This window comes from Camellia sinensis, chromosome 5 (assembly GCF_055761805.1).
Source record: "Camellia sinensis isolate YWXY chromosome 5, ASM5576180v1, whole genome shotgun sequence".
Taxonomy (NCBI): Eukaryota; Viridiplantae; Streptophyta; class Magnoliopsida; order Ericales; family Theaceae; genus Camellia; species Camellia sinensis.
Window position 1 is genome coordinate 170,283,158 of NC_138965.1, and position 22,038 is coordinate 170,305,195.

A 22,038-nucleotide genomic window follows, 5' to 3' on the forward strand; every position below is an offset into this window, starting at 1 on the left:
AACTGGATGAGAAACAGCCCTTGAACTAAGGGCAAAAATGTCAGATGTGCTCGAAGAGTCAAAAATTGGGACATTTCTCAAGCTAATGAAGATCGGCAAGAATGCCAAATCCTAGAAGGGAGGAAAGAAGAAAGTATTGCTGAAGGATGACCGAGTTCCTATCCACAACACTAGGGGCAAATTCAGCCCCCCATTGGATGGACTCTTGCATCATCAGCGAACAATAGTCATTCTCCTGGATTCAGATGACTTCAGGATCTCAAAACCATTCGACATGGACAAAGCTACACTTTTACCCTTACGAGGCTCGCTGGGTCAAAAACCTGAAAGGGCGACCCAGGCAAAAATTAGAGCAAGAAAAAGAACCAGAAAAAAAAAAAAGAAGAATACAAAGAATGAAAAAAAAGAAGAAGAAAAATGAAGAAAATGAAAAAGAATGAAAAAAAAGATGAAAAGAAGAAAAGAAATGAAAAGAATTGAAAAGAAAAGAAGAACATAGCTCGCAAGGTTGAAAACCTAGAAAGAGCGGCCTTGGCAAAACTTAGAGCGCAAAAGGAGAGGTTAAATACACGAGTGTACCTAACCCCAGAACTACGTAAGGCTTGATTCCCATGATTGGGATACGTACGCAACTTCATTCTGAAGTCCAGCCATAAACACTTCCAAATCCATTGTGTCCATGTAATGGTTTAGATCATCTTTGTCATTTCTGTATCCGAGAGTTCAGTTATGATCGGCACCTTGAGAACTGGTTACAGTGTGCTGTAGTACTATTCAAACAAGGGGCAACTTTCCGTTGCCATGCAGTGTCCTTCAAACAAGGGGCAATTTTCCATTGATTTGGATCTGAGGTTGTGCATCTCAAGAGTAAATTCTATTCCCGTTGAGCGGTGGCCATTTGCAAAAACAGTTTTTGAGAATTTTTACTGAAGTTGACTAATTTTCTCGAAAATTTGCTTCATTTTTTTTAAACTGGACCATTTCTTGGACCCAAAAAAGGAAAATTTTCAGTGCTCACAATCTAACTTGCATGATTTTGAATCAGAAAAGTTGAACAAGCATGTTAATCTAACTCTCATATTGATCAAAATTGTTTTAATAGAAAGCCAAAACAAAGAATGGTCAAAATGATGAACTAGGGGTACAGTTAAGTCAGGTGTTCTGTCTTTTCCCCATTGTCAACATACTTGCCAGAAAGGGCACTCTACCTGCCAGAAAGGGCACAATTGAAGCTAACAGCAAAAGGTCGAAAGCTATCTCATCCTCCGGGCAGCGAGGTATCAAGCCAAGTGCGAAGCACGAATTGGAATGGGTCAAGATATTCCACTCCCTTATCTGGATGGATTTGATCACATCCAAACTGGCCAAGGGCATCGTCAACCAATGTCAATTGTAGATCTGCTGCGCATATGGTCGCACCGCAACCCCTCTGTGGGAAAGCTCATTGTTTTGAGCAGAAGAAGCATCTAGCCGAATGCTAGGGGCAGGAGCCCGCAATATCTTGTTTATCCATTAATCACCCAGGGGGGAGTGTTTAAAAATGAGAGATTGAAGAATAGAGAGATGTGCGTTGAGAGAAAAAGTGAGGAAAAAGGGTTTTTTTCAGAAAAACAGAGCCTGAGGGCCGAGTGATGCGAGAATCACAAATGAGAAAAGGTGGGAACCAATACCCGAAGAAACTGGTCTCTGGAATGTAATGTAGTTTGGTTTTTGGCTTGCTTAAAACTGTTGCATGTTATGCTTCGTTACAGCTTTCTCTGCATGATCATAAGTTATGCTCGGCTTTGTGCATTGTTCTTGCATCTTGCCGCTGCCTTCGGGCACATATCTTGCTATCTTGCATGCTTGTCTAAGTCTTCGGCCTCGTCAAAAATGGGTTGTCTCTGGGCTTTGACATTCACTCCCGTCATTATTATGACTTTCGAGTTCTGTCAAAGAGGGGCAACTGTACAGACCCCATTTTTGACCGTCCTCAAGACTTGGACGTCATCGTTTGAACACTCGATGATCATCCATGCTCGTGTTCATTTTGAGTTCTCGGAGGTCTCGGCTACGCGCCTTGCATCAAGATCTCTCAACTTATTTGTTTTATGCTTGGTCATGGACCAAACACTTGTGTTTTTGCTTCTAAGGGCAGGGAATGGCTTGTTGGCCATCCCCACACCTCACCAGCCATGGCTTGAGGCCACCGGCCCTGTTTTCTTGCCACCGGCCAAGAGTGTTGGCCGGTCGACACTATATTTGGTCGGCCGGCACTTGTGTTGGTCGATCGGCCATTTTTGGTGGCCGAACCCTGTCCATCTGCTTTATGCAGATATTTTATGCCAGCTGGTGCAGCTGGCATCCACAATGTATGGAGGATTTGCACCCTTGTTTTAGCTTCTTGCGGAAGCTTGAACCTTTTGAACCCTTATTTTAGCTTCTTGAGGAAGTTTGACCCTTTTGAACCTTTGCTTTAGCTTCTCCTAGAAGCTTGAACCTCTCGAACCTTTGCTCTAGCTTCTTGAGAAAACTTGAACCTCATGAACCTTTGCTCTAGCTTCTCCAAGAAGCTTGAACCCTCTTGTTTCTCTATAAGAGAGGGTCTTCCTCTCCTTTAGAGAGGTTCCAAAAAATTTTGCTAAGGCAAGAATATATCCCTCTCTATATCTCACTATTTTGAGCTCAAAAGTGTGTGATTCTTGGCCCTTTGCACACCACCTCATAGCCTAACACTTCCACCCTCAACCTAAGGTTCTTGGAGGCCATTTTCAGAGGTTAAGGAGCTGGTTTTTGGTCCAAAAAGCTCCTGGTTTTTGCTGAGCTTCAAGGGTAACTCATTTTCCCTCTTTTAAGGTTTATCTTGATCAAGCTTTTAGCCTATCTCGCATGTTGTTTTGAGCTTAACTTATAACTGATAAAAGTGTTGATTTTGCATGCTTCTGAACTTTGTTTAAGATCACTATTGTGTTTGGGGTTGTTTACCCCCTCTTAGGCCTTGTTTGGCCTCATTTTTGTGCCTTTTTTGTGAGCTTCGGGACCACCTTGTATTGGCCTTCTCACCACTGAAATCCACAGGGATTTCAGTGGTGGGGATGGTGTTTTGAGGTCCTAAGAAGGAGAGGGCCATCCCCTCTCCTTGTTGTCTTCAATACTTGTCATATTTGCCTCACATGTGAGCACCTTTGTTAAGTTCATGTTGGCCATGTCTTAGCTGGTATTTGTGGTTATTTTTCTGTCATATGCCACTGTTTTTTCCTATCTTAGTCATTCCAGGCCTGGTTTATACACTCGTAGTGTAAATTTTACAAACTAGTCTTGTATGCTTCATGTTTGAGCATGTCCTTCTAGCTCATGTTGACCTCATTTCAATGGGTTTTTGGGGTTTTTTTAGCATGTCATAACTCTATCTAAAGTTGGTTTAATAGCCCCTTACATACACCATGCACTTGTAGTGCATTTCCATGAAATTGCCCTAACATGCTTTGTGCTTTGAGCCTTGTTTTTAGCATGATTTTGGCTTGACCCAAAGAAGATTTTAGCCTTGTTTTACCATGATTAAGGTTTGTTTGGTGTTTTTTTGGTCATGCTTGCGTTGTTTTGTATAGCCATGGTTCAACCTAGCTTGTTGGCTTTGAATGTCCAAGTCACTGGCATGCATTGCTTGGACTATTTTCATGATTTGGCATCATTTCATATGCGATTTCAGAGCATATTTCATGGTCATGCACTCACATTTTTCACTCTTTCCATACTTTGAGGAGTTGGTACTTTATGCCTTAAGAATGAGCCATTGCGTATGCCATTTTGCCTAAGCTTGTAAGCTGCCATATCAGTGTGTATTTGGTCTCATTTTGTCATGTTATAGCTCTTATTTTAGTTGGTGAAGTCATCTCATGCACGGTTTTGATAGGTGTAGTGTAATGCTCCTTATTGGTCTTGTATGCGTCATGTTTTGTGCTCACCATGCTAGCTTGTTTTTGGCCTCATTCCATGCATGCTTTGGCCTTATTTTGACCTTCCTTAGGACTGTTTTGGGTCACCTTGACCCTTTGGGGCTTGGTTGATATGGCCATGGTGCAAGCCCATTGGCTAGCTTTGAGCTTTAAATCCATTAGCATGTTATGCTTGCATTGTTTAGTTGATTTGGCATCATTCCTCATGAAATTTCAGAGCTTACTTCATTGCTAAATTCTCACATTTGTCACCTCTTCATCACGTTTGAGAGTTGTGCTATTATGCTTAAGTCATGGACCAATGAATGAGCATGCATTTCCTTACTTTTTCAAGCCATCGTTTCAGCATTTTGGCCACTGATTTGGGCCTATTTGAGAGCCGTCCATTTTGGTTTAAGTTCATTCTTTACATATTGTTGCATGCTTGCCTTGCATGTTGTCACATGCTTGTTACATATTTAGTACCTTGCATGTTGTTGCATGCTTATCCCTTTATCATGTTGTCACATGCTTATCTCATTTTGTATGTTGTTGCATACTTATCCACCTTTGCATGCCTTGCATGCTTGAATGTTCATGTTACATCTTGCATACTTGTTTAGGTTATATTGCATTTGGCATGCTTGTCACCATTAGCCTTGTATGGCATTGTCATTAACATGCTTATGTTGCGTTGGATTTGCATCATGCTCATGTTGCATTAGCTTGCTTGCATGCCTAGGTTGCATAGCATTAAGCATGCATCCCTTGCCTCTTGATCAACCATGATAGAGGTTGGGGCCCCTTATGTGTTGTGTGCATTTCATTTGATATAAATTGCACACTTGGCACCTTTGGCCATCATGCATTGAAATGCGTGATTGGTGGCCCGCGGGTCGAGAACCATACTCCCTTGAGTTCATAACATGATAGGGAGGGTGGTTGTGCAAACATTGTCTTGTAAATGCATTGCCATGCTCTGTTTGTCCTCTACTGCAGCAAAACAGGATTCTGCAGGAAGAAATGGTCGGTCGGCCATCTTTAGTGCCGGCCGGCTATGCATTGTTGGCCGAGATCCCTACAAATGGTCGATGACCACTATCCCTTGGCCGGTGGCCCTATGTCTTGGCCGGTGACCTCCCACAATACTCAGGGAGTGGTTCAGGAGTATCTTTGAGACTTGTATAGTCTTCAGAGATGCCGAGCAGTGTAAACAGAGGCAACATGAGCATGGCGATAGATTTTCGAGCGGAGCCGAGCATGCATGCATTTGTCCCTCTTCCCGAGGCCTCTTTACTGCTTTACTAGCTTAGTTAATTTGTTTAATTAGTTAAGTGGCTTTGTAATAATTAATTAGCTTTGTTAGTTAGTTAATTTGTATTATTCTTTCGGACTCTCCGAGAGAGGGCAATATTGTAATAAGTGTGTGTGTGTGTGATGCATGTCTTCCAACCCCACATCTTCCTCCCTTTTATTTACCAGCTTACGATGGTTAGTTTTAGGGCATGTTTCATCCTTATGCTCATATGTTTGCATCCATTCATCTGTATTGCATGCACTGGGCTCGGCGCATCATACTAACTGCATCGTATTTCAATTCCAAGTTGAATACATGTATCGATTGTTGCATCTCATATGCCATCTCAGAATAGCCGAGCCTATTGTAGTTGCATTTTTGCATGTGTTGCATTAGGCATTCTTAGCATAGTTAGGATTCATGCATGACTTCTAATTAGCTTTTTTCTTTGGCTCGGAGTACACGGTAAGTGTTTATGCTTTAGCATCCTTTCATGTGTGTGAGTGACTACCATGATAACATGCTTACCATGAGGCTATGTGCTTATGTGATATAGCTGCCTGAATGCCTGTGGGTGAAGGTTGGGTTGCTTGAGTTGGAATAATTCGTCGAAACCCGTGTTTTAGCCTACGTGCGAGTAGCAAAATTCAATCCATTTTTCAAACAAACGGATATGCAATGCTTTGTTCTAAATTAGGCGATCTAGTCTATACTTGTTTTACTGTACGCATCACATACTAATTCTAGGCTAATAAACTGGAATAAGAACAATTGTGTTTTTCAAAAACTCGATAACATGTTTAGTAGTGGCCAATCTTTGATCGGGCGAGCGGGGGTGCTCATTGCATGACCTTCCCCAATCGTGCCCAAGTTCCCGAGCCGAGGCAACTTTGGTGATGACGGACACGTGGCCTTAGGCACGAGATAGGGTTTCATAAATTCCCCCAAAATAAAATATTTAGGTGGCGACTCTGTATCTGGCAAAGCAGTCCATGTTTAGCACTTCTTTCTAAAAATCAGTTTCTCAAAACGATTTGTCGGCTTTGAACTCTTTGGTGATTTATCAATCTCGCATTGCACTTTGCGAGATCAGATTAAGAACCGTGACATCGAGTCCGAACTGTAGTAAGCCCAAATGAACAAAACGGGATTTCTCCCGGGACATTCGGGGACGTCTACAATGATCCACTTGCAGAGGAGGCAAAGTTTGATGCAGCCACTACTAGTGCCCCTGAGATGCCTAAGATGCATCCGCGTTCATTTCGTGGCCAGCTACAGTATTTCGAGCAGTCGGTCACGCATCATCTTGATCAGTTGGATGCTCGGTTAGATATACTTGATGGTCGTCTTGATCAGCAGAGCACAATGCTAGCCCAGATTCTTTCCTTGCTCCAGATGCAGCAGCCACCTCCACCAGACTCCTAGTTTTGACAGTGTTTGGACTATGTGTTTTTTGGACAGTTTTTTATTTTCTTTTATTATGGTTTGTATATACTGTTTCTTTTGTCTCTCCTGGACAAAAAGGGGGAGTATTGGTTCGTTAATTTTTGGGGGGTATATATGGGATATATGTTGTCAAGTTTGCATACTCATTGTGGATTTTGCAGGCAGCCTGGACATACTACTGGACTAGTTTTTTGCTTACATTATGATCTAGCTTCTAATGTGTTATGTCTTAATATGTTTTTTTTCTGAACCAATATTCTCTATATTCTCTCATTCTTTTTCTTGGTGATGATTTTCTATTTTTGCAGATATTTGGTTTAGGTTGTTTTGTTAAGCTAGGTTGGTTGTTTTCTTTAGCTCTTGTGTTGTCTAGGAAATTGTTACAATGTTTTGTCAGGGAATTGACAAATTGGGAGATTGTTAGGTCCCTTAGTCCTGTCAATCCCGTGAACAAACATGTTTTTATTGAGTTGTAATTTTTCTAAGTTTTTTGTCTTGCTCGCTCGAGCGAAGGAGTTCTCTCTCGAGCGAAAGTTGCTTCTGTAAAAAACCTGAGAAGGATGATTGTACACTAGAGCGCATGTAGCATGGCTCAAGCAAGGCCACTTAAGGAAAACACACGTTTTTGGTTCCTCACTCGAGCGAGAGAGTTTTCGCTCGAGCGAGCTTCGTTGCTCCTGTTTTCTATAAGTACTTGTTTAAGTTCAAATCTAGGATTACGTTTCAGAGATCTACTTTAAGGTTTTTGGGGTTTTCTTTTGGAGGTTTTGGGGTTTTCTTTTGGAGGTTTTTGTGAGTTTTCCTTGAAGACTTGATTGAGTATTAAACTCATGTTTTGAGAAGCACACGTCAAGGAGGTTGATTGTTCATATTCAAGAGTGTTCTTCTTCGTTAGAATTCGAAGATTCAAGCGTGGAGTATCAAAGGAGTTTGATACTGTATCTGGTCAATGATTCGACAATAGAAGTTGTGGATTCAACTTCAATCTAATCAATTCCGAGACAAAGATTGCAGTGAGAGATATACAGAAGATTTGAAGACAAATTGGAAGCGTTTGGGTAATTTGTTTGTTATCTTTGTAATCTTTCTTTTTTCAGTAGTGGATTGATTAGTGGCGTTTCGCCCGTGATTTTTTTATCACAATTCAATTGTGGTTTTTCCACGTAAAATCATTTTTTGTCGATTTATTGTTTTTCAAAAACAACAATCTAAGTCACTCTCGTAAGTGCTTGATGATTTAGATTGTGAGTTTTAATTGAAATAATTAAATCTTGTTCTAACCATGAATCACTTAGGTTTTTCAAAAGATTTGTTACATGAAATTTCTTTTTGGGAAAAATCAATTCCTCTTGTGTAATTCGTTGTGATAGCACTGCTGCTATTGGTAGAGTGAACAACCATTTTTAAAATGGTAAATCCAAACTTATTTGAAGGAAACACTGTAATATGAGATCCTATTTGAGTAATGGCATCATAATTGTGAATAATGTAAAATCTTGTGATAATCTTGCAGATCCGTTAATCAAGGCCTTGGCGAGAGATAGGGTCTGGAATACATCGAGGGGGTGGGTTTGAAACCTATAAAATCATAAACCATGTATGGGGACACCCAACCTGGGGACCAAAGATCCTGTAACTAGGTTTAATGGGAAAAACGAATCATATTGTGTCCATAGGAGCAGGTTTGGATTGTGACACATATGGTGGTTGTTAAAAAAATGCACTCCTTAATATTTTATTGTCCATCCCTATGATGTAAGTGCATTTGTCCTGTAATATTGGAGGGTTGAGTTTTTATACTCTTAATGAAACTCTGTAGCTCTTGTTGAGTGGGGTATGTAAATTACAGGAACATCCTTGACAGATTTCACCTATGTGAGTATAGAAGTGGGGCCGTTTTCTATGAGAACAAGGCTTATTCTAAAATATGCTCATGAAAACTGAGATATGCACAAAGTCGTAATGTGCTGGCTATTAAAAGCTCATGTCAACACCTGGTGTAGACACCCCATTTTTGATCGACCTTAAGACTCAGACGTCATCGATTGAGCGCTCGGTGATTGCGCATGTTGTGCTCGTTCTAAGGTTTCAGAGTTTCGGCTGAGGTCCTTACCCCCGGACCTCGAGACACTTTTATGTTTTGCCTCGGTTTGCGGACCAGGTCTTTCTTTCTCTTCTCGGAGGGAAGGAGGGGTCTTGTAGACCATCTCTCAGTGGTCGTAGGCTACTTTTCGTGGTCGCAGGCCACTGTTCCTGTTTGGAGACCAATTTCCGGTTTTCTAAGCGGTCGGTCGCGCGCCTCGGTTCGGGACCGCTTAACATTCTCCGTTTGGCACGATTTTTCGCACACACCTTGTTTCCTCTATCTAGAGGGACACCGCGACCCGGGAGACCACCTTTGTGGTTGCACGCCACTTTTGGTGCTTAACAGCCTGTTTTCGGGGCACCTGGCCGCGCGTTTTGCCCCCTGAACCCTCGTTTTGCATCGGTGTTGGTTCATCTTTGGCATGAACCTTGTTTTCATTGTTTGGAAGGTGGTACAAGGGTGGGAGACCACCTTTTCTCTTGGAGACCACTTCTCTCTCCGCCAGCCGGTTTTCTTGTCGAGAAACTGGTCTCCTTGATTTTTGAGCCACATTTGCTGGTCTCCTACCATACCACTAGCTTGCATTCAGTTGGGAGACCATCAAATGGGCTGGCTGACCACTTTTCCTTGAGGAAGACCACTCACCCTGGTCAGATGACCAAGGGAAGTGATCGGCCGACCACCTTAACTGGTCAGCCTACTCCCTTCAGTTTTGTCTCTGTGAGTTGTTGCCAGCTGTGCCAGTTGGAAGGCACAGACTACATCCTCCATACACGTATATGGAGGATCTTTGGCCTCCTTTGTCTATAAAGGAAGGCCTCCCCCTCCTTTGTGAGGGTTTAGATTTTTGGTGAAGGCAAAAGAATATATCCCTCTCTATATCTCACTATTTTGAGCTCAAAAGTGTGTGATTCTTGGCCCTTTGCACACCACTCATAGCCTAACACTTCCACCATCAACCTAAGGTTCTTGGAGGCCATTTTCAAAGGTTAAGGAGCTGTGTTTTTGGGTCCAGAAGTTGTTGGTTTTGTTGAGCTTCAAGGGTAACTCATTTTCTCCCTTTTCAAGCCCTATTTTGATCCTTCTCTTAGCCCTATTTGCATGCATATTTAAGCTTTGTTTTCAACTAAGAAAAGTTTCATTTTTAAGTGTTTTTCATGTTTGTTTAAGACCATTTTGTTGTTGGGGGTCATCTACCCCGCTTGCATGCTCTATTTTGCCTTGTTTTGAGCCATGCCTTAGGGCCTTTGTGTTGACCTTCGCTTGGCCCTTTAGCCACTGAAATCCAACAGATTGTCAGTGGTTGGTATGTGGTTTTGAGGGCCAAAATCAGAGAGGGGTGACCCTCTCTCTGCTTGTCTTGTCTACTAGCATTTTTGGCCTTACAAAGGAGCCTTTGTTTTCACACTTCCAAGCCTTGGTTCAGGCCCCTTTTGGTGACTTTTAGGGCCTGCCTAGGCTCTTTCCAGAGTTGGTGTTGTCATCTGGGGTTCGCCTCTTGCATGTATAGAATAACCCTCTTCATAGCTTATCAAAAGAGCATGTCATTCTTGCATGCATTGGTCATGTTTCAGTGGGTTTTTGGTCATTATTTTGCATGTCATACCTCTGTCTTTTGCTAGTTTAGTGGCTTCTTGAATGCCTCACATGCTTGTAGTGTAAACCATGCTCACTAGCTTACATTGCATGTGGTTTTGGCCCTTGATTCTAGCACATTTTGGCCATGCTCTAATCTGATTTTGTTCATATTTTGGGTTGCCTCAGCTCTGTTTTTAGACCTCTTGGTCGAATGACACTTGCCATGCATGGTTGTAGTGTAATACCCTTGCCTAGCCTTGAGTTTTGAACCCCCTTGCATGCTTAACTTGAGGTGTTTATATGTTTTGGCATCATTGAGCATGATATTTCAGAGCGTATAAGGTTTCCATATTCCCATGTTTATCACTCTTTAAATGCGTTTGAGAGTTGTGCTTGTATGCCTCATTTATGGACCATTGCATGAGCTTCATTTTTGTACCTTTCAAACCATCATCTTAGTCCATTTTGCTACTGTTTGTGGTTGGTTCGGTCATTTAAGCATCACTTTGCATACCTCTAGTGTAATGTGCTTCACTAGTTTCTGTATTTGAGCCTCCCAATATGCATTGTGTGAGTTGTTTGCGTGATTTGGGACCATGTTGCATGTTATTTCAGAGCTAGAACTTGTGCCATTGTATGCCATATTTCATCCTTTCAACGCATTTGTAGAGTTGTATCTCGTACCTTAGGCTTTGATCCCTTGCATTGTGCATGCTTGTGTGTGTGTCATTGCCTTGTTTTCATCATGTATGGCCACTGATTTGGGTACGGCTGAGGTTCATCCATCTTGGTTTAAGTCCATCTTGCATTGTGTATGCCATATAGTCTATGTTATCCCATGTTCGATCATTGCATTGCGTTTGCCTCGTTCATAACATTGCGTATGTTAGTGCATTGTGTATGCATGCCATATAATCCATGTGCATTGAGTATGTCCTTGATTAGTCCATAGCATTGTGTATGCTAGTTGCATGCTTGCATGTCATCCTTTGCATGTTCGCATCACTTAGTCACATCACATTTAGGATTGCATACTAGAGTTGCATTTGCACACGTCATGCCATTCTTCTTGTTGCATTGTGTTTGCAATAGGAGTTAGTCCAAACACGGGAAACGAGGAGCGTTTCATACTCCAAGTGATGAAACGTGCCTCGATTCCAGGTCGCCGACACTCTTGACCATCCATGATGGAGTTGTTGGTTTTAGCTGCTTATATGTGCATTCATGTCCCATTAAGTCGTGCAATTCGACTCCTCGGCCATCATGCGTTGGGATGCGTGATTTGTGGCCCGAGGATCGAGGACTACACTCCCTAGTGCTTATGCAGTGATGGGGAGAATGGTCGGGCACACATATGCTGAAAATACCTTGCCTTCTCTCTATCTTGCCTTTGTTGCAGAAAAAGCAGAAACCAGGAGAATGAACTGGTCGGCCGACCAGGTTTTCTGGCAGGCCGACCACCTTTTTTGGTCTTCACCACCAAGGGTGGTCGGCAGGTGGTCTCCCTTGCCCATAGCTGGTCGACAGCCTTCCCAACAGCTTCCCTGGGTGGAGTTTCATCTCTCTGGAGCCTCGTGCAACTTTCTGAAATCAATTGCAAACAAAGGCGAGTCGAGGCATCGCAATGGATTTCCCGACAAGGCGACTCGGGCATGCATGCATCCTTTATCATTCAAGGCAGAGCTGAGGCAATCCATTTCATGTAGCTTGCATGCTAGTTTATTTGCTTCCTTAGTTAAATTTGTTAATTAACTAGTGTTGTGTAATAATTAGCTATAATTCATTATTCATTTGGGTTGTGTAATAATTAGTTTGATTAGCTTAGATTAGCTAGTTGGTTGTGTATTATTCATTCGGACCCTCCGAGGAGGGCAATGTTGTAATAAGTGTGCGTGTGTGTGATGCATATCTTCCAACCCCACGTCTTTCTCCCTTTCATTTACTAGTTTATGATAGTTAGTTTTAGGGCACGTTTCAATTAGAATCCTTATGCTCGTATGTTTGCATCCATTCATCTGTTTTGCATGCACCAGGCTCGGCGTATCATACTAACTGCATCGTATTTCAATTCCAAGTTGAATACATGTTATCTATAACATCTCATATGCCATTTTAGAATAGCTGAGCTTATCTTAGTTGCATCCTGCATGTGTTACATTAGGCATCTCAACATAGTTAGGATTCATGCATGATTTCTAATTAGCTTCTTTCTTTGGCTCAGAGTACTTGGTGAGTGTTTATGCTTTAGCATCCTTGCATGTGTGTGAGTAACTACCATGATAGCACGCTTGCCATGAGGCTAATTGATTATGTGATATATCTGCCTGAATGCCTGTGGGTGAAGGTTGGATTACTTGAATTGGAACAATTCATCGATTACGAGTTTTAAGCCCACTTGAGAGTGGCAAATCACCCTGTTTTCTGAGCCCACTTGAGGGTGGCAAATCCACGTCTTAGCATAATTGCGAGTAGCACCATCAAACCATTTTCAAATAAACAAACATGAAATGTTTTGTTCCAACTCAGGCGATCTATTCTATACTTGTATGCTGTGTGCATCACATAATAGTCCTAGGCTAATAAACCAGAATAAGAACGCATGTGTTTTCAAAAACTCGATATCATGTTTAGTAGTGGCTGATCTTTGATCGGGCGAGCAGGGGTGCTCATTGCATGACCTTCCCCAATCGTACCCAAGTTCCCGAGCCGAGGCAACTTTGGTGATGACGGACACATGGCCTTAGGCACGAATCAGGGTTTCCTAAATTCCCCCAAAATAAAATATTTAGGTGGCGACTCTATATCTGGCAAAGCAGTCCATGTTTGGCACTTCTTTCTAAAAATCAGTTTTTCAAAACGATTTGCCAGATTTGGACTCTTTGGTGATTTATCAATCTCGCATTGCACTTTACGAGATCAGATTAAGAACCGTGACATCGAGTCCGAACTATAGTGAGCCCAATGAATAAAACGGGATTTTCCAGAGACATTCGAGGACGTCAACAGTTTCTGGCGACTCTGCTGGGGAGTTAGAGAACTTGACTCGAACTCATGATATCTTGTTTTGATTACACTTATGTGTTTCTTTGCATTGCATTTGCATTGGTGCGCCTAGGACACTGTGTTTGCCATCTGCTATTCCTGAACGGTTTGCCGGAGGCTGCGTGCCATAAGGCTGACCGGTTACGGGCTCTGCTACAATGGGAACACAAACCCCGGTTTTTATCGGGGCACCCTTTTTGACCATTCGACCTAGTGCATATTCGGAATCCATAATGACCATTCCAAACTAGGACAAGTTGCTCACTCGATTATAGGTTGTTTCAAAACGCTGCGTGCGTAGTGAAACCCTAGCTCCTAACAAAATAGGACAGGGAAACCCTACCCCTCCATAGGGGTGTTTTGACTCTCACTTGTTTGCTTTGTGCTTTTAGAGTGTGTCTCTACAGGAATGCATGTATCAGTTTGCAAGTTTGGGCATCCGGCCTGCGGGCACCAATGCTTTGTGAATCAGTATATCCGCGGGTATCAGACTCAGATTTAGGGCAGTGATTTGGGAAACAATGACCAGTATTTGAGAACAGTATATTCAGCTTACACGTGCCAACTGTGTGTTATCATACCGACTGTGTGTTTTGTTTATTTAAGTCGTTATGCTGTCCGTTTCTGGTTGTTTATTTCTTTATTATGCTTTATTTATCTTTTTGCTAGGTAGTTTAGCACAATTGTTTCTGACCAAGTAGATATTCCCCAAGCACTCTGGACTAGAGGTCGTCGACTCCATCGATCTGAGGATCTGGTAGACGGACAACCAGTGTTCTATTCCTTACCCCCGGTTGTCAGGCGGAGGTCGAGAAGACGTAGTGTATCGGTACCGAGATTGCCAGATCAGTGGTCTTTGAACAGTCAGGTTGGGATTCTTGAGGCTACTCCAGAGATAGACATATCGGTAGTTTAGATAGATCAGGGCAGTATGGCAGGAATGGAAGAAATGATGCGTCAGCTCCAAGAGAGCATGAGAACCATGCAGGAGGACGCTGCTCGTCAAGCAGAATTTGCCAAATAGCAGGCCGTCGTCATGGCCAAACAGGCAGAGCTAATTACCCGGCTACAACAGCAAGCCAGAGCATCAGCTTCATACCAAGCTCCTCCCCCACCAAGAGTTCCAATACCCGGGGAGACGGCGAATGTCCAAAATGTCCAGGAGGATACAGACATCCCAATAGGGCCAGCTCCGCCCCCGATTCTACCTCAACTATCCAAGGCACCCACTCCTATCAATCAACTGGATTCTCCCTTCGAATTCGAGGTGGACCCCATGGCATTAAAAGTGAGCAAGCTTGAAAAGCTGTTCAAGAAATCTCAGGGTGTGAAGTCCATCCCGGACATCGAGGATGGATATACCGACGTAGCCGTAACGCTGCCGGACAGATTTAAGATGCCACATATTGACCGCTTTGACGGGTCTGGGGATCCCATGGTGCACTTACGGCTGTTTTCAGACATATTAAGGCCGATGGGCCTCACTAGACTACAGAAGCTTTCTTTATTCGGCCGAACCCTGTCGGGTGTGGCGGCCATCTGGTACGCAAAATTGGAAGATGATGTTAAGAGGAATTGGGATGAGATGGCCAAGGCTTTGGTCGCTCAGTACTCCTATAATACACAGATCGAGATCACAACCCATGATCTCGAGACGACTAGGCAGGAGCCTAAGGAGAGTTTTTCTGACTTCGTTACTCGGTGGAGGGCCAAGGCCTCAATGATGACCACAAGGCTCACTGACAAAGATCAGATTCGGATGATTGTACGCAATCTCCAACCCAAGCTTATGCAGAAAATGATTGTTCTCCCCTTCCCCACCTTTTCAAATTACATGAGATGAGGGTACCAATTGAGGATGCTATGAAACAAGGTCTGATTGACCAAGACAGAGAACAACCCAGGAGAACCTTCAACCGCAACACCAATACAGGCACAAGTAATGCCGCAACTGCCAGAGCTTCAGAAGTAAGCATGGTCACCACCACTTCCCCAAGAACCCTTGAGGCTACACCATTCTCCGGTGCGTCTGGAAGTAGCTCGCAAACAACCAAACACCAACCTCGAGGCCAAAGAACCTTCACTCCGTTATATATGCCCCCGTCCAAAGCTCTGGGGGTTTTAATCAGGAAAGGGCACTTGAAACCCCTAGAGCCGCGGCCATTGCCGAATCCACTTCCCCCCTCCCATAATCCAGCCAAATACTGTGCCTTTCACCAACAGCACGGTCATGACACCGACCAATGCTTCCGATTACGTCATGAGATTCAAGATCTCATTGATAATAGGGTGATTGTGCCTCTAGAGAAACCCAATGTCACAACCAACCCTCTCCCACCACACAACCAAGCTCCACCTCCCAAATGCATCAATTTTATCCAGACCGGGGTCATTTCATACGACCCCAGCATATATATCACCCCACCTCACCTACCCAAGCCGGAGGTGTTCCTTCCTGACAGCACTGACTTGTACATGTTGGACATCTCCCGAACCCAACCCGAACCAATGGTGGTGGCTGTTGAAGACAGAATAGGGATGATTTTGGAGGAAAGTTGTACAATGGATTCAGAAACTGAGGAATTGGGGAGCTTTGCTGAGGAGGTGTACAATCTGAGTGGCTACATTGCGTCAGCGGGTCAGATTAGGCCAAATGTGGAATTACCGGTGGGGGCAGAAATTTGTGTACTATGGGGGGACAGACTTGATCAGAGGATAGATGACTTAGCAATTCTGGAAGGGGACATTGTTGACCTTCAGATTTTCAACGAACAAGATCTGGGGGACATGGCAGTCAATTGGTTCGATTTTGAGGAGTCAGTAGAGGTCACAGGGTGGCTTGACGACCAACCCGATATTGTTGAAGAATCTCAGCTGGAAAAAAGCCCATCAGGGGCAAGGACATCAATTGTGGCCGGAAGGGCCGGGGATCAGAATACATCGTCGAAGAGCGCCGGTGCCAAGAATTTCGCTCAGGATTTGGGCATTTTGAATACAGGGAATGTTGAACAGCAAACTGTGCTGACGCAATTGGAACAAGAAGGAATCGAAGACTCTGAGAGAGCCAGAAAAGCCAAGGCCCCTATGGGGACTGAACCTGCTATGTGCACAAAGGTAGAGCGTGCTACGAGCACCTGGACAGAAAGTACTGCGAATACAGGGATAGTTACAACGAAGCTGGACAGGTGTCTGTCGGCTGCCGATGGAATGTGGTGGGAGGACGATGATCTATGTCTTGCCCACATAGATGAGGATTGGGGGAGCAATCAACCAGACGATACCTGGTATACTGGTGAAGTTGACTATATGACTAAGAGTGGGCAGTATTTCAAGCCCCCACTCCTAGATCAGCCAGAGGCGTCCAGGAAGGACAAGGAGGCAGAAAAGCAGAAAGAGAAGCTACTTGAAGAAGAGGCCGTGCTGAAATAGTTGAAAAAGATACAAACAGACATCTCCATCTGGGGATTCCTTGTGGCTTCACGTGTTCATAGACAAGCTGTCCTATCGGCAATGGACAAGGCTAAACTCTCCATAGATACCACGCCTGAACAGCTAGTGGGATTGGTTTTTCCGGGAGGGACTTCCCCGATGTTGACCTTTTTCGACAAGGAACTGCCGCCTAAGGGCGCGAATCATAACAAACCGCTATACATCTTTGTGGAATGTAGAAGCAAATGGATACCGGTGGTTCTTGTCGACACAGGATCCGCTATTAACGTGTGCCCGTCAAGGACGGCATATGCAATCGGGTTGAAGCCCGCAGACTTTGTGCCAACAGCCTAGGTGATAAGGGCGTATGATAACACAAGCAGAGAAGTAATGGGGACGGTGAAAATTCAGACCTAGGTTGGTCCGAGACAACACGAGATTGACTTTCATGTCTTGGATGTTCCTGCAACCTTTAATTTACTTCTAGGGTGGCCATGGCAACACCAGGTGAAGGCAGTCTCTTCCACACTGCATCAGATGTTGAAATACCCTCACGGGAAGGGGGTGGCTATTGTTTTTGGGAATTCATCAATCTATCTACTGCCAGAAATGTCTACACCGGTTTTGGAAATCGAGCATGGCACGAAGAATGTGTTCCTATCAGGTTTTAACCTAGCCGAGGCCCGGGTCGTACAGAACATCTTAGCTATTGATGAAGGGTTGTACGTTAGTGCTCAGTCAGTATACCTCATGAACAAACTCCAGCACATCCCTGGGATGGGACTGGGAAGAAGTGGCCGGAAGGGCATTGCAGTATCGGCCAAAGCGCCGCACAACCTACATACCTTTGGTTTGGGTTATCTGCCCACCAAAGAGGACTAGTGAGGAAAGGCAAGGAGATGGCTGGGAGAACCAGAGCAAAGCAAGCGGGGAAGACTTATAAGCTAATGCACCGACCCATCCAGGGTACCCTAAACGGACGCTTTGTTCGGGAGGGGAAGGATTTTCCATTTTGTGGCTTCCCAGAGCCGTGGTTGAACGCAGAGAAGCGTCGCTTGCCAGGGTTTGAGATCTTCTTTGACCTGCAGTTATCTGGGGATGATGTTGCCGAAGAGCAGACAAACCCATCAGTTGAGGTTGAGCAGTGCAAGAAAGTGGATTCTGAGAACGCCAAAATCGAAATGAGGGTAGCGCTGGCTTGTCTACTCTCAGATCCTCCGATCGTACAGAAGTGCTTGGGGGATAACTTCTCGATGTCCATGATTAGGAATGAAATGGCTGTGAGCCCACCGTCAAGCATTTTGGATGCATCCATCGCACCCTCCCTCATCTGGCAGTACGAGGAGGGATTTTTGTCAAGCAGCACCGGGTCAGGTAGTGAGCCGGAATCTGATTCCACCGAGTCTGTAGAGTTGGAATCAGGTTCCAGCTCGTTTGAGTCTGAGTCTGAGTCCGGTAATCCTGGGAGTGATAACCCGGATACCACAGTCCTGTCTAGGTTGTCATTTTCTTTCTCTTTTGAGTTCGTTGTAACAAAGGAATCGGATGATTTGGATGAGCTTAATGAGAATGGAATGGTTGTGGTTTCTGAGTACTTTTCTGTGCCTTTGATTTATTGTATTAATCAGGACTTTCAAAATTTTGATGAAAACGACAAGGAAGAAATTCCTCCGGTTTTACAACGTTTAATTGATCAAGAGCAAAAGAGATTTGTTAAACCCTTGGTTGATGAAATCACGACAGTTAATGTGCATACTGAGGAGGACCCGCGGCTGGTCCAAATCGGGTCCACGTTGTCTTCGGAGGAGCGCGAGCGCTTAGTCGCTTTATTAAAAGATTTCAAAGATGTTTTTGCGTGGTCCTACGAAGACATGCCTGGAATCGATCCTGAGATTGTACAGCACCGGATCCCTCTTGACCCAGGGGCCCGACCCGTTAAACAGAAACTCAGAAGGGTCCGCCCGGACTGGGCTCGCAAAATTAAAGAATAGGTCACCAAGCAAATTGACGCAGGGTTCCTACTGGTATCTGAGTACCCAACTTGGTTGGCCAACATCGTTCCAGTACCGAAGAAGGATGGCAGGATCCGGGTATGCGTGGATTTCAAGGATTTGAATAGAGCCAGTCTGAAGGACGACTTTCCTTTGCCGCATATCGATGAGTTAGTAGACTTCACAGTGGGGCATGCTTTGCTTTCGTTCATGGATGGATTCTCAGGCTAAAATCAGATAGTGATGGCACCTGAAGACTGGGAGAAGACTGCTTTCACCACTCCGTGGGGGACTTACTGCTATAGGGTGATGCCATTTGGGTTGAAGAATGCTGGAGCTACATATCAACGGGCCGCAACCACGATATTGCATGACATGATCCATAAAGAGGTTGAGGTGTACGTGGACGACATGATTGTCAAGTCCAAAGAAAGAGAGGGCCACTACACCGCCTTGCAAAAGTTTTTTCGAAGGATCAGAGAATTTCGATTGCGACTGAATCCTCAGAAGTGTACGTTTGGTGTTACAGCAGGGAAAATGCTGGGGTTCTTGATTACACAGAGTGGTATCGAGGTCGACCCTTCCAAAATAAAGGCCATCTTAGAAATGCCACCACCAAGGACTGAAAAGGAGGTGAGAGGCTTTCTGGGTAAAGTGCAATTCCTAAGACGGTTTATCTCAAAATTAACCTTGACTTGTGAACCACGTTTTGGTCTCCTGAAGAAAGGAAAGAAGTTCCAATGGGACGGCCGATGCCAAGCTGCTTTTGAACAGATCAAGGAATACTTACAGAACCCACCCGTGTTGTCACCGCCTGAGCCAGGAAAACCATTGATTTTGTACCTTTCAGTGACTAAACTACGATGGGCTGCATGCTTGCGCAGGAATCAAAGGATAAAGTGGAGAAAGCTATCTACTATCTGAGCAAGAAGACGTTGGATTACGAGACCCGCTACACTCCACTCGAGAAGGCTTGTTTGGCCTTGGTATGGACTACCAGGAAGCTGCGGCACTACCTGTTAGCTCATTCTGTAATGTTAGTTTCAAGATTAGATCCCATCAAATATTTCTTCAAGAAACCGGCACTTACGGGTAGGCTAGCTCATTGGTTGCTTCTGCTTTTCGAATTCGATCTGAAGTATGTGACTCACAAGTCAGTAAAGGGGAGAGCGGTAGCGGAGTTCCTAGCCAATCACCCAGTTGAGGGAGATGAAGCAGTTAAGTACTTATTTCTAGACAAGGCTATTTTGCATATCGAAGATGAGTTTTGGACGATGTATTTTGACAGAGCGTCAAACCAATACGGGTATGGGATAGGGGTGTTGCTGATAGCACCCGACAATTCCCGTATCCCTCTAGCATTTAAACTCGGATTCAAAGTCTCGAACAATGAAGCAGAGTATGAAGCGTGCATTGCTGGTTTAGTAGCAGCTCTGGAACTAGGGGCAAAACAGTTGGATGTCATCGGGGACTCGAACCTTGTTGTGTCTCAAGCTAAAGGAGATTGGAAAGTCAAAGAAAAAAAGATGAGAATTTACCACCAGACCTTGGACTTGCTGATTCCTCGGTTTGAGAAACTGAACTTCGCTCATCTGTTAAGAGAAAACAATAGGTTCGCAGATTCACTAGCAACTCTATCTTCTATGATAGACATCTCTTTTGGAGTCCAGATGCGTCCGATCATCATTGACCAGAAGTTTGCACCGGCCTACGAGTCAATTGCTGCCATAGAAGAGGTTCAAGATGAGAACCCCTGGTATTACGATGTCTGGAACTTCTTGGAGAAAGAACCGTATCCACCAGGGGCAAATGCCGAAGACAAAAGGGCAATCCGAAGAATGGCTGCTCAATTCATCATCTACAGAGGAAAACTGTACAAAAGAGGTCATCTGAGAATGCATAAGCTGTGTGTTGAGGCTGAAGAGTCGAAGCGCCTAATGGAGGCCATCCATGGAGGAGAATGCAGAGCACACGTAAATGGGGTGATGCTAGCCCAGAAAATCCTCAGACAGGGTTACTACTGGTCCACCATGGAAGAGGATTGTATCGGCTTTGTTCGGCAATGCCACAAATGTCAGATCCATGCAAACCGCATGAACATCCCGTCGTCGAAGCTGTACAATATGACTTCGCCATGGCCATTTTCAGTTTGGGGAATTGATGTGATCGAGGCTGTCACTCCAAAGGGGTCTAATGGGCATGAGTTCATTCTGGTCGTGATAGACTATTTCACAATGTGGGTTGAGGCCCAATCTTATGCGGTGTTGAAGGCGTTGCACGTTGCAAAGTTAATCAGGAATAACATCATCTGTCGCTATGGGGGGGTCCCAAACGAGATTATCTCAGATAATGGTTCCCACTTCAAGAAGGAAGTGATTGACTTGTTGGAGAAATACAATGTGGCTTTTCCTAAGTCATCTACATATCGGCCGCAGACCAATGGAGCAGTCGAGGCCGCCAACAAGAACATCAAACACATTTTGTAGAAGATGGTGGAAACCTACCGGGACTGGCCAAATAAGCTGCCATTTGCTCTGTGGGGCTACCGGACTTCAATTAGAACTTCTACTGGAGCGATTCCGTATTCATTGGTTTATGGGATGGAGGTCGTTCTACCTATCGAAATTAAGGTTCCGTCATTACGAGTACTGGCTGAGTGTCAGATAGCAGAGGCAGATTGGTAGTAGAGCAGATTTGAGGAACTCATGCTCCTTGATGAGAGAAGGCTGAAAGCACTGTACGATGTTCAAGGTTATCAACGACGAATTGCAAGGGCTTTCAACAAGAAGGTTAAGTCCAGAAATTTGAAGGAAGGAGATTTGGTGCTCAAAGACAACCGAGCCCCCATCCATGACCCTAGGGGCAAGTTCAGACCCAATTGGACTGGTCCCCACATCATTAAGTCTATTTGGTCGGGTGGAGCTGTCGTTCTGATGGACCTAGATGGCCTAGAGTTCTCACAGCCGATCAACATGGACAAGTTGAAGAAATATTACCCCTGAGTGGCTCGCTAGGCCAAAAACCCGAAAGGGTGACCTAGGCAAAAGTCAGAGCACAGAAAATTTGAAATTATAAAAATTGAGCTCACAAGGTTGAAAACCCGCAAAGGGCGGCCTTGGCAAAAGTTAGAGCGTAAAAGGTGAGGGTTAATACATGAGTGAACCTGAGCCGAACTATGTAAGGCTTGATTCCCATCTTTGGGATACGTAGGCAACTTCATCCTGAAGTCCAGCCATAAACACTTCCCCGATCAAC